The sequence below is a fragment of the Lycorma delicatula genome, chromosome 9, assembly GCF_047948215.1.
Source record: "Lycorma delicatula isolate Av1 chromosome 9, ASM4794821v1, whole genome shotgun sequence".
Classification (NCBI taxonomy): Eukaryota; Metazoa; Arthropoda; class Insecta; order Hemiptera; family Fulgoridae; genus Lycorma; species Lycorma delicatula.
The window spans coordinates 40,134,480-40,153,191 of NC_134463.1; the positions used below are offsets into that span (position 1 = coordinate 40,134,480).

The following is an 18,712-nucleotide window of genomic DNA, read 5'->3' on the forward strand; positions in this document are numbered from 1 at the left end:
CATTCACTCAGTTGCATACTGTATGAAAACAATCAACTGCCTGCTATTTGAACATTTAATTGACTCTATTAATTAATAACAGTTTGATTAATTAACTATTTGAAGAAATATTTTGTATAACACACACAATATACATAAACTGTTCATAGCCTGATGTGTCATAAGAGATCTCATATTAGATACTCTCTTTTTTTGTTTAGCCTCCGGAACCACCATAAGGTATTACTTCAGAGAGTGAATGAGGATGATATGTATGATGTGTAGTTTTGTATAGTCTCAGGTCAACCATTCCTGAAATGTGTGGTTAATTGAAACCCAACCACCAAAGAACACCATCTAGTATACAAATCTGTATAAAAGTAATGACCTTTACTACGATTTGAATCTTAGAACCTTTGACTTCAAAATCAGCTGATTTGCAATAAGTTTAACCACTAGACCAACCCGGTGGTTTCATATTAGATTCTGGCTTACTACTTCACCATATAAAAAAATAATGTGTAAAAATAAAAGTGTTTAAGCAGCTCACAACATCTGAACCTGATTACAACATTTCTGAACAGAACTACTGGTCAGTGGTAGCATCTCGGCCTTTCATCCAAAAGTCCCGGGTCTGAATCCCAGTCAGGCATTTTTCATTCACTACAAAATTCCATTTCCACACACAAGCTTTAAGCTTATGTGGTGATATCAAGTAAAAAAAAAAAAACAATAAACATACCTTGCAATTACTAAAAAAAGATATAAAAAATCTAATATTACCAGAACTCATACAATTTTGTAAATGGGTAGCCAGGTGATTTAAATTCAAGGTTGGACATTACTTCTTATCAATGGCAACTAAGTTTTCACCCCCAAAACAATCAATTTTCTAGTACTAGTGTAATTTTTTCATTAATATTAATTAGTGAGACACTAAAACCTGATTAATTGGCTGACTTTATACATAAAAAGTGAGTAATACAGCCAAGCTGAATTATATATACAGTATACAATATGTTAAATACCAGTTACGGTGTTTAAAATATAATACAGCCGAATCTTATACCTTATCATCACATTTTACACTGTACCCCACACATTTCATTCTAATGATTAGTATTTTAAAATACAAAAAGACAAAAGAAAAATTGCCAGCAGTTAAACCCCTAAGTCTAGTGAACATCTGGTTAAATTTTGGTAAATTTACACAATGGCTTGCTTAACGGATTACATCGCTTTTGAAATATTAAAAGTTTTATCATTTTTACAAAAATCTTATACACATGCTTACATTTGCAACACAGACACTAAAAAAAAAAATTATGGAGTTAATCTAACAAAATAGTTCAAGTACAATAAAATTGAAAACAAAAAGTGCAAGTGAAAATAAAAACCTTTTACAACAGCTAATGATTTTTTAACCACTATCAAACAGTTATCATAAAGCTACAAGCAACAATCAATGACAGGAGAATTGTTAAAGGTAGATATTACCACTTTAAAACTTTGCAACTAATGGAGAAATTTAGACTTAAAATAACAAATAGCTCTATATATATATATATATAAATTATTTTTAATTTGGTATGTATTAATCTTCTCTGACTGATATTCCTTGGTGAATGCATATTTATCAAATTAGAATTCATGAATAGTAATGCAAGAAACAAACCAATAAGGTTACTATTACTGGTCAGATTAATGAAAGCCCTAACGTAAATCTCAAACACACTGAATTTTTGCATACAGGTATCGCTTTATCTACAGATGAATAAAAGACACAAAACCCAAATACTTTAAAAAATAAAATAACTAAAATATGTTATTGTATTATGAAAGAGAAGAAAATTTTACATAGAAAATGGCATCTGTCAAACAGGAAACTAAGAAATTTAGATAATCTACACTTTTTAAAGTTTAATGTAGCATAACTTCTTAATAAATTGGTTTACAGATATAAAAGAAAAACATTTTTTAGATGAAGTGTTTGACTTTCAATCCCATACATTTATTTTTAGAATTTTTTTCTTTATCTTAATCTTTAAGACTGCTTTTGGGTTTTCATAAATATATATATATATAATAAACAAATAAATATTTAAATCCATTAGATACAGTTCAACAAAAGGTAAACACTCACCCATCTGTCTGTCTGTAGTGATTTCACAGCTTAAACTACATCATGAGTACACCAAAATACAAATAATTATAAATAAAATATATAGTTATTATAAAACAAACTACAGTTAATAGTTTAAAATCATTAGAATGTAATATACTAATACTATTGACTACTTTCATATTTAAAACTTCCTATATCCATTGTGATAAGATAAAGAATAGTATTTATCAAAGTATTCAATCTTTTTATAAAGTCTACCAATTAATCAATTTATTTTTGAATAAGTCTATTTATTTTTATATTTATCTAATATATCAATTTTTTATTATTATTTATTATATTTCTGGAGCATTTCTATCCAAGGTGGGTGCAGCAAATTACCTATTAATAATTTACTGTTAACCACCTTAAATAAACATTGGAATTAAAATTATTTTCTCCAAATTACAGATCAAAGAGACTAAGTAAGGTTTTGCCAGGATGCCATCAAACAAATGTCAAAGAATGGTGTAATATTGAAGTATCCAACTGAAACTCATACCATTAAGTCAAACCCCCCTGCAGGTATTTACAAGATGGTAGAGCTAGGTTATAAGAATCATTCTCAGTAATGAGTAAAAATTCACTTAAGACTCTGATTATAGGAAGTAGACCACCTTTTCTTAAATATAAACTAATATTCTAAACCATAGAATTTTTTACAATGGGATGTAGAACACTATGAGGCAAAGGTGTGTAATTTTTTTACCCAATGGTACAGAAAAAATACACATTTTACCTGACAAAAGCATCAAATCCAAGTACTTTTAATTTCCTCATAAATGTGTGGGTGGTTAACATATACAAATGACAAAATTTATTTTTCATCGAGCAACCTACACTGTTGTTACTTCATTGAATTTAAATCACAACCAAAGTAAATGACAGCATGTTATATGAATTTTATCACGTAAACATAACAATGAATAAAATCATGAAAACTAATTAGCCAATAAGTAATAAACTAGATTGCAATAAACTTCAATGCATAAAATTAAATTCTTTTGTTTTAATAATAATTGTCTTTTAGATTAATAAAAGTAATCAAATGAATCAACAAGGTAAATTTAAGTTAATTGCAATATTTGCATTAAAAAAAATCTTTCTATCCAACAAAAAACAATCAACAACTTCAGAAATTCATTTTGTGTTTTTCTATACACGTAATAACATCACTTTTTCCTTATTTTCATCCTTTATTACTGAAAAAAAATAATTGCTATTATTTTCTCCAAATCGTTTACATTTAATCATTAATGTAATTAAACTTTTAGTGTACAATTTTTCCCCCCAAGATCATAATAGTTATTATGTCAAGGAAGATGGTTTTTTCCTCTATTATTATTGTTGATAATAATTAAAAATAACATAATTACGTAAATATGATTTTCAGTTACAATAGTAGTTCTCATTTTAAACAGATAATGCACTTCAACAATCACAATACATAAAACAAGAAAACTCAGTTAACATGAAAAAAAGATCAATCTCCTTTTACATCTTTTCTACTGTTGTAAGGTTTTTGTACATAATTGCAGAAAAGAAAAAAATTATCTTGTTACTCAATACAAAAGAATTTGTCAAATTATGCAATTAGTAGATTTTTAAGAAAAATTATCTTAGCATTTACAACAATCTTAACTGAATGTTATTAATAATATTACAGTTCTATGACAAGAAACCACATAATTATTACTCATTTTTCAATAATAATAATAATAATAAGCTAAATATATTTTCCAACAAACGTGTAGTTGAATTTCAATAATGCATCTCATTAACAAAATATACATACTTATATATAAAAAAAAAAATATATATATATAAAAGAGGAAGGCCAATAGAAAATTCCCTGGATAATATTAGATATTATCTAAATAACTTTCATTCCCTGATAAGACAAAACTAATTTTTTCCTTTGGAACTTTATAAACTGGTCACAATAATTAATGAATATTTTAAACATTTTATTTTGAATAATCACAAAAGTTTAGAAGATTACAATAGAAAACATATAATGAATTTATAACAAGTTTCATGTTTATTTGAAACCCGAATCATAAAAATACATATTATCAAATAATTTATTTCTAAGAAAAACTTTACTAGTTAATTTCAAATTTTTTTACAATAATAAGTATATGGTGTTCTACAACGCATAAAATTATTTTGAATTACACTATCGACACTATAAAGTAAAATACTGATAAGAAAAATAAAATACAGAAATCAATAATACTTACATTCATAAAAGAAATATGAATCAAGCAAAACTTTTCATAACGTTTCAAATGGTTTCTATTAAATAATTTTAAATTACACAAAAATACAGCAGTGATGTTTAAAAGTAATATAATCTCCACTGAAATGTAAATCTTTTCTGGAAAGCTTTATTCAAAAAATTGAATATTCTCAGTTTATGTTTGTATTGATGAAAGAATGAATTAATAACAACTTTTTATTTGCACAAACATAATAAATGGTGAAATTTTTTTGTATTTTATCTTAAAAAAAAAAAATGGCCCCTATCGTCAAAATGAAATGTATAATTTCTTCATTATGCATGAAATTGCAGGCCTATTCTGATGAGGTTACTCCATAGTCTAAATTGTTGAAAATGTGAACTTATTTGCTTTTTATATTTAAGTACAGAATCACACCATAATTAAAGTATAAAAGTTAAAATGAAAATTCCCAAGATTTACTTCAATTCTTTCAATTAACAAAAAGAGTAAATGTGCCATCTGATTTTTTCAATGATGAAAATGTAATTAGTGTTTTTAAGTGGTTACATAATACAATTGGAGAGCTATAAACAAATTATCAATCGACACAAAGCTTTCTTTCTTTAAAAAATTAAAAGAAAAAACTAATTTTCACACCTCACATTTTAAAAAGAATTGCTTTCTATTCAATATTTTTTTACACTTAGTTTTGTGATCTAAGTTATCAAATTTATTCAAACCTAGTAAACAATCTTAACCAAACTACAGCAGATCTGTTATTTAGTAATGCATGTAAAGATAGTCATATCAACTCTGAGAAATAAAACTAGTGGTATTTCTTAATACACAAATGTTGCGAAAGTAAACTCCACAAAAAAGGACATGTGCTTTATGTGAAGTCAAAATTCAAGCATATGTAAAAATAAATCAATGAAAATCAGTAATTTAAATTTAAACCTAGAAAATGAATAAGGATGATAAATGTTTAAATTACGGATTTTATATTTACCATTAATCTCAAAGGTGTATATTATTGAAATATGTAAAATTTAAGCATAAAACCTATGATTAGTATACTCACGCATAACAAAACCTAACCTCAAACGAAAAATATTCTTAAACATTTTAAAGATAATCAGATTTATTTGTTACTTTGGCCTATCTTCAAAATTTTTATGAAATATTTATCAACGACGACAAATTAATATCACGTCTAAGAATATTTTTTTCATGATAAAACAGTGCTTTGTATAGGAACACTAAAAAACATTGCTATATTCAAATTACCTATTGATTAACATGTAATTTTATAGCTCGGTGTCTGTTATATTTGCTATATGAAAGGGAAATCAGTAATTAAAAAGCACACTAATGGTTGTAACATACAAACATAACCTAAAACATTCTCTATGCAAAAACTAAAACGAGATCACACTTGCTGTATATCCTTCATTTTCCTTAAAAATTGTTCGTTATTTAGATCAATTCCATCCCGCTTATGAAAAAAAAACACGGTATGTATTCATATTGAAAAATTAGTTTTTCATGAATTTATCTAGTACCGTTTAAAAAAATTGAACTCCCCTGAAATACAAGAAAGGGTAAACTTCGACGACAAAATTATTTCATTATCAAACTTACAACTTAACCTAAAAAGCTAAATCGTCTGAGAGTACCAACAAAACCAACCTACATTCAAACAGCTTCTCCGATTCACACAATTAAAAAGAAGGTCGTTCAACAATAATCGGAGGTCCAACCAAATAAAGACAACGCCCTTTGACCCTAATTTTATCTAATCATTTTAAATAGAATCATAGTACGATTACTGAAAAGATCAATAACAGCATTTAAACAAGTACTTGCTGTTTAACCACTAACCCGACAAGATTATCGATCGCGTAGCGCCAAAATGTGTTAACTTAATTTTACGAACCGAAAGAGATATATTCTATCATAGGTATTGGAAATGGTGTAAACATATATCTTTACCTTTACTCTGAATATTTCCCTTGTATAATTAGACTAGAATAAAGTAATAAGTGCAACGCCCACTTGCCGAATGAATCACACTAACTCACGACTTGTACACACAAGATATTCATTCGAACGCTACGAGAACACAACGGCTAACACGGCAAACAAACTACCTCGTGCTTTCTCGTGGACTGTCGGTCGTCGCAAACGAGTTCTTCACATCTTTCCGTTATGAAAGTTTGTCTCCCCACTATAAAACCGCAGCATTGTCATCCCCACCGCACACAATAATTTTTAAAGTAAATTGCATTAAAAGCGAATACAACAAAAAAATGTTATCGAGAATAAGATAATTATCAGTTAATCATCATTAACAAACACAAAAAATTATTAGTTCTGATAGGTGGACAAGCAAATACTGTAGATTTACCATTAATACATTGTAATTAAATTTTTAAAATCTAAACAACTTAGCGTTACCGATCAACACTAATTGAAAAGATTGAGCAAGTCGGGAAATACTCTAATATCAAATCATACAAATAACATTTTCATAAACTGAATTCTCCCAGCGAAAAAAACAAGAAGGATGAAGCCGTTGTGATCTACTTATTTTTAACTTTCGATAAAACAGATTAACTTGTAAATGTATGTTTAAATTAACGTACTCAAAACAACTACTGTACAAAATTGTTATTTATATTCAAACTAATAAATCACAATATATCTTAATACAGTATTTAATGTACACAGTCAAAATAGGAAAGAAAACTACTTGCACGCAGACATTATTGATTGATTACTCATGTGAATTTCCAGTTACAGAAAAAAATTAAATATGAAAGAAAAGGAGTAACATCAATATAATAAAAATTTCAAATCATTACACTATTTTACTATAACCAAAATAATTAATAGATTACATATAAATACGAACGACTTACATAATTTAAGTTAAAATTACAAAAAATGATATTTTATAGAGTTAATCCTTTCCTAAAATTTTTGAAATCGAAATCGACATAGAAAGTAGCTTCGAATAAACGGTGCACACATGTTACGCTTATTTCAATTTAGCGTTATATATTTAAAATTATAACTCACTACGACTTCCAGCTAAGCGATCAGAAACATTATTCAACTTTTCTTCTGTCAGGATAAATAGACTTCTGGATTCGGACGCGTCTTTGATAGATCCGTTTTCTCAGAATTTAATGATCAAATTTCCCACACCATTACGATGTGGAACGCCTACGTCTGGATACGTTTGATGAAACATTTCCTTCCCGTATTCTACTTACTCACCGCTATAACGAAAGAAATTTTCAACCAAAAAAAAAACACATCGGAAACAAAGATTAAACAGAAGCATCAGTGATTGTAAAAATAAAATGTATTTTCAATAACGAAATATGGAAATCAGCTGCGACAAAGTAGCTATTAGTTTCATTCCTGAAAATATCAAAAAACATGTTAAATTGTATTTTATTGATTGAGATTTAGATGTTTTTGTTTAAGTGCACACTTACATCGGTATATACTTGTATTATTTTATTCTGATGTGTTAATTTCAACTTTTTATAAAGTAATTTTATAACCTTTACAGATTGTGCGACTGCTGGCAAGTGGAATCCCCTCCCACCCAATAACCCACTGGATCTACCGGGTCCCGGCGTCTTCAGAGTCCAGAACCATCTGAAATATTGAACGTAAGATCAAGATTAAGAAAATGAGCGACTGGTAAGAACGTACGACTTTTTATTGAAATCTTAGTCGCATCTTCAACATATTAAGCCCCTTTTAAATACAGTCTTAAAAGGGGCTTTCCCCGTTTTGAAATAAAATAGGTATTTGGCTAAGGATGCTTTTTTAAATCCGTTATGAAATTTTTGTAGTGTCAACTTCGACAGCGATTTGAATCTCGAACCCTTCAGAAGAAATTTATAGACTCTGTTACTAAGACGTAAACTTTAGTAGGAATTTTCAAAATTTAAACCGAGGGATTTTCGCTTCTAGTAATACAAAATGAAAAATATATAAAGGAAGATGGGTAATCGCAAGAACACTAGTTAATTCTGAAAGAAAAAAAAAATTTAATGGATTTCAAATACAAAGGGTAATAGATGACTTGAGCGAGAGGATTACTAAATGCATTAAGGAAAAATTGAGCAGTGCAACTATATTCTCATCGCCTTTCTTGTCACGCTACATACTGTTGCACGATCGGAATGCAAGGACGATGCCAATATTCGATCGGGCGAGTGACATCTTTACTCCGTTTACTAAAATTACCATCAAAGAAATCGATTCTGATCGGTAATCAGTGAACCTCAAGTATTTGACAAGCATCAGACTCTGATAAAGACCCCGGGACACGGTGTAAAGCGATTGTTTAGTTTCTCTATGAAACAAAGAATTACATACAGAGTGTTCAGAAAGTGACGTAACCTTAGGGAAAAATGAGTAAGTTAAAATAGTAGTTGAAAGTGGTCTCCATCATGCGATTCACATAGTTGAATACGATATTGCTTGCTCCTAAACACATGTTGTAACGTTTGTTGAGGAATTGTAGTGACACATCATTCAATTTCACTCTGCAATTCGGGAATGGTGTGACGATGAGTTTTGTAAGCAGCATCCTCAAGGTACCCCACAAGAAAACGTCAGGAGGGGATAAATCAAGAGACCGAGGGGAGCCACAACCCCTTTGAAATCACCTGTCTGTGAAAATACTGATCCAAGAAAGTCACAGTGTTGTTGACAGTATGAGCCGTAGCATTGCCCTGCTGAAACTAAGTGTACTCTAGCCAGTCTGCAGGCATAGTTTACAAATTAATTGTGGCACCATCTGTATGTAACGATCACTGTTCACTGTGCATTGAAAGAATATCATGAAGATTCGGCTACATGAAATTGCACACCAAACACCCACTTTTTGTTCGTGTAACTGTTGTGGATTTTCCGTATACCAAACGCGTGAATTCTATGCATTCACGTGTCCATCAAGACGGAACCTTGCCTCGTCAGACCAAAACCAATCATCGAGTTCTTTCCCATCTGGCGTTACAGATGACATGAACCACTGACAGAAAGTTTCACGTTTTCCAGTGTCTACAGGTGACAACACGAATTCTGTACGGATGCATCTTTAAACACTTGCGCAATGTCGTGTGGGTGCTATCAACGGAAGCTAGATGGGCGCCGCACAGACTTCCTGGGACTAACAGAATAAACAGCTTTCACGTCGATCAACTTTTCTGATGTTAGCACTTTCGGTCGACCACTTTTTCCTACATCTGCCACATTCCCCGTCTCTTGGAACTTGTGCACAGCCACTTGATGGAGAACTTGTTTGGTGCATCCACACCATAATTTTCTATGGAAGCATTCTTCTGGGTCTGGGCATAATTGGCAAATCTAATGTACGGGAGACAATGCATATTCTCTGCTGTATTGCGTAACCCATTTTTCCTCAATTCACTTTTCAAACACTTTGTACATATCATCAGTAAGGAAGGGATAAATAATTGGATTCGAAACGTAATATCATTCTTCAGTTATTATACGAACTCTGTAAATAAAGTAACAAGACTATTTTTTTTTTTTTTGGCAGCCGAAGTGGCAACACTGTAAAGTTACTAGTAAACATATGGTTATATGAAGAGTGGATTTATATTAGATATCAATATTTTTGCTGTTTTACTGTTGCCACGTGAGACGTAAACAAACTTTTCGTGAAACGAAATTTTGTTGTGCGATACAAAAATGAGAGATACTAATTATGCACAACGTTGTGCAATCAAGTTCTGTGTTAAACTGTGTGAGAATGCCACTGAAACTTTTTCAAAATTGAAAAGGGCGTATGGAGATGACACTCTGTCATGAGCCCAAGTTTTTAAGCGGTTTAAATCATTTTCAGACGGCCGGGAATCAGTTGCGGACGATCCACGCTCTGGAAGATCGTTAACGTAAAAAAGTGACGACAATGTTGAGTGAATCAGACTTGATACGGTACGACCGGCGATTAACTGTCAGAATGATTGTAGAATAATTGAATTTGAGCCGTACCACAGTCCATAAAATTTTGACAAACGAGATAGATATGAAAAACGTTTGTGCAAAATCGGTCCCAAAAAACCTCACTGTTGAAAAGAAAAACAAGGTGGAAATGTGCCGCGATCTTCTAGGGCGAATTGAAACCGATCCTGATTTTCTAAAAAAGTGTTATTACTGGAGATGAATCTTGGATATTTGAGTACGACCCAGAAACAAAACGGCAGAGCAAGGAGTGGCATACTTTAAACTCACCATGTCCCTAAAAATCAAAAATGAGCAAATCAAAAATCAAAACCATGCTAATTTGATTCTTCGATAATAATGGCATTGTCCATAAGGAGTTTTTGCCTATAGGACAGGCTGTAAATCAATATGTTTACCGAGAAATTCTTGAAAGACTGCGGAAATGAGTTGCCCGCGTGAGATCAGCCATCAAAGAAAACTGGATTCTGAATCATGACAATGCACCTTGTCACACTGCACTTTCAATTAATGAATTTTTGGTAAATAAAATCATTCCTGTACTTCCTCAACCACCTTATTCAACTGACTTCAGTCCCTGCGACTTTTTCCAGTTCCCGACTTTAAAAAAACACCTCAAAAGACGCCATTTTGGAACAGTAGAAAACATTTTAAAAAATGTAACCGACCATCTGAAGGATATTCCGATTTCTGAGTTGCAACACTGCTATGAACAGTAGGAAACCCGTTTGAAGCGTTGCGTGGCTTCCCAAGGGAACTATTTCGAAGGTCAGAAGAGTCCATGTATAATTGGATTGAAAATAAATGTTTTTCTGAACCGGTCTCATTATTTTATTTACAGATCTCGTGTATAATTTATGTCTTTTATTTATCCTTTATGGTTTCAAACTGCATTACTTTCAATAATAAAGGAATAAAAAACTTTTGGTAATTCTCTCTTGTTGCAGGCTAACAGGTAGTGTAGTATATTGTATTAATAATCTAATCCGATATACTATTAATATGACGAATTAAAAGAAATAATAAAAATGTCATAAAATTAATACTGTTCATTGTGTTATTATTGAACTAAGTGTTTTAAGTATCGAGAACAAAAGGAATTGTTTTAATTAAGCGCGGGCTGAAAATTATATTATTTTAACTGACGATCAACCTACGACTTCAACTGTACTACGTTACTGGTAAGGGTGACGCGCACTCATCCCAGTTTTATATTATCGGTATGAAAAATATAAGAGTGATCGTTTTCGCTGAAACCATTTAATATTTAAAGAGCTAATTCTTCCCTTTGAATTTAAGCTTTCTGCAGGAGATAAAATTGAAAATGATTCTTACTCCTTCCTTCTGTTTAGTATTTTATTATTACACTTCACAAACACTGAAAAACGTATGTTAACGTAAAAATAAATCGTACAATATGGTAGATGATAAAATGCAGACCTTGCCTGGAATCGAATCTAAGAATGGTTGTCAGAACTGGCATGATAACCGCTAAACTTATCTTCTTATCAGTTTATTTACTTAATGAAAGGATAAAATAAATTTTAAAAATTGACTTAAAAATTAAAAAACAATACTTTCTCAATTCTTTTTAAAAAGTTTACTTGTTGACACCAGATTAAAACAAACTACACACAATTTGCTTTGGCTTTTTTTTTACTTTTTTATAACTTTTTTTTTTAAGTTTTAAAAACGTAGAATATTTCTACATGTTTAACACACTCTGGATGTTAAAGTTTAAGTTATCTCAACGATAACGGGTATAGAGAGTGATATTTAAGTATTGATACAGCTTTATACTACATATCTGAGCGGTATTTGGAGGCAGAAACAAATTGGGGTTCTACATAGTTAAAAAAAGTCTGCATTATGGTGGATTTTCTAATTTTTGTCCGTCATCTTGGATCATTGTAAATCAAATTTAATTTTTTTTAAATAGGAAGGTAGACATATTGCACATGATTTAGATTTAAAATATTACAAAAATAACAATGGTGGAATCCGTTTTTCTGTTAATGAATTCGTTATCGAGTTATAAGTACTCAAATTTGTCATCAAGGAAACATTGTGTTAACAATAAAGCGAGGTAAAACGCGCTGCATCAACAATTTTATTGTATTTTACATTAATAATTAGTAAATAACGAACTTTAAACAGTTCTATAATATCGATAATGACAACACAACAACAAATTAAACGGCTATATCAACTGATATTATTTTATAAATAAATATTAACTTCCAGTGATAATATCAGCTGATATTTGTTACCTATCGTAAATTAAACAGATCAGCTAGAAAACCCACCGGGTTGGTCTAGTGATGAACGCGTCTTCCTAAATCAGCTGATTTGGAAGTCGAGAGTTTCAGCGTCCTAGCAAACGCAGTTACTTTTATTCGGATTTGAATACTAGACCGTGGTGGATACCGGTGTTCTTTGGTGGTTAGGTTTCAATTAATCACACATCTCAAGAATGGTCAAAATGAGACTGTACAAGACTACACTTCATTTACACTCAAAAATATCATCCTCTGAAGTAATACCTGAACGGTAATTCCCTAGGGCTAAACAGGAAAAAGAAAGAAATCAGCTGTAAATACTTACTTAAAAAATGTATTAAAAATTTAGTTAGTTAATCAGTTAATTTACAACAATGCAGTTTGTATTACGTTGAAACAATGCAACTTATTAACTCCTCATTTCACCTTTTTACTTCAACATACTTGTAATAGTAAAATTTAATAGTGCTAGTAAAGATTAAAATGTAGACCTAGTGGTTCAAATCTGTTTTATTTTTTTTTTTTGTGAACGTTTTATCATTAATTTCCTTGTTCATTTATTTAGTTATGTGAAATATTAAATCTTCAAATAAAAATGTCTTCTTTAAGTGAAACCGAAAGAATAATTCTGTTAATGATGTACGGGTTTGGTGAGAGTTCGGCTTTTACAAGAGGTATGTGATTTATTTTATAATAGTTTTCAAAACAGAGAACCGATAAGTAAATTGACTGTGATCAAGACAGTACAGCGATTTGAAGAAACATCCTCGCACCGGTAGACCGAGAACTGTCACAGCTGATGCAAAGTCAATTAGATGTATTGCAGACCTTTGTTGAAAACATTCATTCATCGATTCGGAAAGTGTCCAACCTGACATCAGTTATTTTTCAGTACAAAAAATTCTTAAAATAAATAAATTTGACCCTTATAAAATACACCTGGTGCAAGAACTTTCGGAAGATTATTTTGACCGCCGAGTCGAGTATTGTGATACTATAATGCAAAGATTAGACATGACGCAAATTTTTGTAATTCAATATTTACTTATGAAGCGACTGTTATATTAAATGGTCATGTGAATAAGAAAAACTGTCGATATTAGAGGGATAATAATCCCAGATGGAAGTTGAAGGGTCGTACACAGCACACTCAGAAAGTGAACGTTTGGGTTTTGTGAGGTTTTTTATTTTAGATGGCAATTTTACAGGAGATGCTTACTACAACTTGTTAGCCGATAGGATTTTACCAAATATCCGGGAAGATGATGGACAAGAATTAAATAACGTATAGTTTCACCAAGATGGGGCATTACCTCTAAAGGTAAGGCAAATTTTAAATGAACAATTTCCAAATCGTTGAATAGGTCGTAGCACAGCCATAGAATGGCCTGCCAGGTCTCCAGACCTGTCTCTCCTCTGAATTACTTTGTTTGGGAATACCTGAAACATAATGTTTACAAAAAAAACCCTGCAGACATTGGCAAATTAAAAAGAAGAATAATCGACGAATCTGCTCGTGTACTACCAGACATGATACAAGTTATAAACGGATATTACTTGAGGTTAACACACTACCAAGCCGTAGAAGGGAAGCATTTTGAACATTTATTGTAGAATGGTATGCTTTCAAAATTTATTTCATCAGTAATTTACGATAGAAAATATTTATTTAAAATTTTAAAATAAATATTGTAATATTTAAAGTAAATAATATTAATTGATATTGCTGTATAATTAGTTATTGTTTTGTTAATTATTAGTAATTGTTTATCATTATCAATATTACAGAACTGTTTAAAGTTCGTTATTGTACGAATAATGAGTGTAAAATGCAATAAATTGTTCATGCAGCGCATTCTACCTCGTTTTATTGTTAACATAATTTTGCAGTCACGGCAAATTTCAATCCTTATAACTCGATACCGATGGCATTTACAGAAAACGGGTTTAACCATTGTTTTTATTGTAAATTTGAAATCGAAATCATATGTCACCTTCCTATTTAAAAAAAATTAAGTTTGATTCAATATGAGGGATCCAAGATGGCCGACAAAAATTAAAAACCCTCTATAATGCAGTTTTTTTTTTAACTGAATACGAGAACCCCACTTGTTTTTGCCTTCAAATACCGCTCAGATATGCAGTATTAAGCTGTTTACAAACTAAAATATCCCTCTGCGTAATAGTTCAACCTCCATGTCATTTAACTAAAACTGCTCGCTATTTTTCCGATATATGTTTCAATTATATAATTGTATGATAAAATGTATCGGAAAGTCCCGTCTTTTGATAGAATGTATTCAATAATTAAGATTTTAACAAGATTTGATCTAAATCTTTATAGTGAAGTTTAATCGACACTGACATAATCTAACCGGCCAAGTTTTGTGGTGGCCCGGATCTGGCCATTGCTTTAATTGTGGAGAGGTTGGTCATGTCAAGAAGAACTGCCAAAAAAGAAGCCCGCTGTGCTTCATGCTGCACCCTCGGCCACGCTCAGGTGGGGCCGGGGTTGCAGGGTTGCACATCGGAATTGAGGGGTACACTCTGGTGAGTGTGGAACTACGGTGCCTCCGGCATGGGACAACCTCGTCCGGGGGAGATGGGACGTTCCGGCGTCCTATCGTCGATGAGCGGACGGGGACTCCTGGCAGAGCCACCAGGGGGGAGTAAAGACCGAAGACTCCGTGTGGGATCCCTTCGGGGATTCCCCATTTGAGGCGAGGGCATCGTAAAGACCGAAGTCCCGGTGAGGGGACCCCTTCGGGGTCTCCTTACTAGAGGCATGACACGAAAATACAGAGTTCCGGCTGCCTGGGTGGGGCCTTGAGAACAACATAGCCAAGCCCAGGGTTACTGCTCAGATGGTTTGAGGCACTGGCATCCCTCGGAGCTGTGTTTATGCGTAAGTGAAAAGCCGGCTCTGGGGGGCGGGCAAAAAAGAAGAAAAAAGAAAAAGTAACCGATAAATTTTTGATGGTGACAAGACAGTAATTCGTTCATGAGCCGCTTTATTACCCATAAAACTGGGGAAAATAAAATGAAATCATTATTTTAATAGAGATTTAGGAAGTGTAACAGGATTGATCAATTTTTACTGATATTTTATTATTTTAAACATTGTAAAAATATGCATTTTTTTTTTTTAATAACAATTGTACAGTTAAATGTCGTTTTCAATGTTTCCTTGAAAAAAATTTTTCGTTAAATATCTTTTTTTTACATTTTTCAATTAAATTATAATTACAGTTTTTTACTCATTTTTCCTCTCCTTGTAGTGTAAGGAAGATGTAGAAATTAGACAATTTTTCATTGGCAAACCACAATGGCTTTTATAAATCTCTTAAACGAACTCCCTGATTTTAACTTTCTTTTGAAAGTTTTGAAAGAACTCTCCTTTCTTCTCTTCATTTTAATCGCCAGTTTCTTGTACGTTGCCATGAAATTGTCCCGTTTTTTCTTTTTCTTTTTCTTTTTATTTTTATTCTTCTACATTTTCATTCTACACTTAACTTACACTGAATGACATCTGGATTTTATCCCCAATATTTCGTATAACAAGTCTACCTTTGTATACATTCGAAAACTCCAAGTTGTTTCATTGCTCAATTCCATTGTACAAACCCCAAATTGGATTTCAAAATTAATTGAAAACAATCAATAAATTAATTGAACTAACAATCGATAATGACAATCTGCAAAATTAAAGTTGAAAAAAACGGTTACTCGTAGAGAACACAAAGGAACAGATACGTTATAACAATGAAGCTAATACCTCAATGTTAAAAAAGCGTCAACACAGATGCACAGTAGTTTTACTCGGGGTCTGAAGTAATGACGGCACTACAAACAATCGGTATACGACAGTGTACCACGACAGGACATCGTTGGTAGCAAGACCCGGTTGGCGGTTCAGCCAATTCATCTCCATTCTGCGCTTCAACTGAACTTTTTAAACTTTGACCGGTAATATTGATTATGATGAAACCTAGTGTAACTAAACGAATACACCGAACCGCTTGCCTGTTTCAAGCCGCTATCCGGCTCGCCACTAGACAAAACTTAGTTTTTATGTTTGAAAATTATGGCTTATTACAGTCATAAATTATTACGGCTTTAAAATATTAAATTTACGGCTTATGGAAACGCTCAAGACGACCTGAACCGACGCTGATCTACCGCTCCCATTGTTCCTGTTATATTCATACAATTCTGCAAAACGAGAACAGTTTTTTTTTTTTTTTTTTTTTGTCTTCAGTCATTTGACTGGTTTGATGCAGCTCTCCAAGATTCCCTATCTAGTGCTAGTCGTTTCATTTCAGTATACCCTCTACATCCTACATCCCCAACAATTTGTTTTACATACTCCAAACGTGGCCTGCCTACACAATTTTTCCCTTCTACCTGTCCTTCCAATATTAAAGAGACTATTCCAGGATGCCTTAGTATGTGGCCTATAAGTCTGTTTCTTCTTTTAACTATATTTTTCCAAATGCTACTTTCTTCATCTATTTGCCGCAATACCTCTTCATTTGTCACTTTATCCACCCATCTGATTTTTAACATTCTCCTATAGCACCACATTTCAAAAGCTTCTAATCTTTTCTTCTCAGATACTCCGATCGTCCAAGTTTCACTTCCATATAAAGCGACACTCCAAACATACACTTTCAAAAATCTTTTCCTGACATTTAAATTCATTTTTGATGTAAACAAATTATATTTCTTACTGAAGGCTCGTTTAGCTTGTGCTATTCGGCATTTTATATCGCTCCTGCTTCGTCCATCTTTAGTAATTTTACTTCCCAAATAACAAAATTCTTCTACCTCCATAATCTTTTCTCCTCCTATTTTCACATTCAGTGGTCCATCTTTGTTATTTCTACTACATTTCATTACTTTTGTTTTGTTCTTGTTTATTTTCATGCGATAGTTTTTGCGTAGGACTTCATCTATGCCGTTCATTGTTTCTTCTAAATCCTTTTTACTCTCGGCTAGAATTACTATATCATCAGCAAATCGTAGCATCTTTATCTTTTCACCTTGTACTGTTACTCCGAATCTAAATTGTTCTTTAACATCATTAACTGCTAGTTCCATGTAAAGATTAAAAAGTAACGGAGATAGGGAACATCCTTGTCGGACTCCCTTTCTTATTAGGGCTTCTTTCTTATGTTCTTCAATTGTTATTGTTGCTGTTTGGTTCCTGTACATGTTAGCAATTGTTCTTCTATCTCTGTATTTGAACCCTAATTTTTTTAAAATGCTGAACATTTTATTCCAGTCTACGTTATCGAAAGCCTTTTCTAGGTCTATAAACGCCAAGTATGTCGGTTTGTTTTTCTTTAATCTTCCTTCTACTATTAATCTGAGGCCTAAAATTGCTTCCCTTGTCCCTATACTTTTCCTGAAACCAAATTGGTCTTCTCCTAACACTTCTTCCACTCTCCTCTCAATTCTTCTGTATAAAATTCTAGTTAAGATTTTTGATGCATGACTAGTTAAACTAATTGTTCTGTATTCTTCACATTTATCTGCCCCTGCTTTCTTTGGTATCATAACTATAACACTTTTTTTGAAGTCTGATGGAAATTCCCCATTTTCATAAATATTACACACCAGTTTGTATAATCTATCAATCGCTTCCTCACCTGCACTGCGCAGTAATTCTACAGGTATTCCGTCTATTCCAGGAGCCTTTCTGCCATTTAAATCTTTTAATGCTCTCTTAAATTCAGATCTCAGTATTGTTTCTCCCATTTCATCCTCCTCAACTTCCTCTTCTTCCTCTATAACACCATTTTCTAATTCATTTCCTCCGTATAACTCTTCAATATATTCCACCCATCTATCGACTTTACCTTTTGTATTATATATTGGTGTACCATCTTTGTTTAACACATTATTAGATTTTAATTTATGTACCCCAAAGTTTTCCTTAACTTTCCTGTATGCTCCGTCTATTTTACCAATGTTCATTTCTCTTTCCACTTCTGAACACTTTTCTTTAATCCACTCTTCTTTCACCAGTTTGCACTTCCTGTTTATAG

General features: G+C 31.9%; 1 protein-coding gene across 19 annotated transcripts in view; it reads right to left on the reverse strand.

The window, feature by feature from the left end:
- tmod (tropomodulin) overlaps positions 1–18,712 on the reverse strand; it is a 443,143-nt gene that overhangs the window by 77,895 nt on the left and 346,536 nt on the right. The window contains exon 1 of one of the 19 annotated variants that reach the window (XM_075375735.1): positions 6,361–6,552. The exons of the other annotated variants lie outside the window; for them this stretch is intronic. The gene's annotated coding sequence lies outside the window, so the exon portion shown is untranslated. Of the gene's footprint in view, positions 1–6,360; positions 6,553–18,712 lie in introns of those variants that run through there. 19 annotated transcript variants of the gene reach the window in all.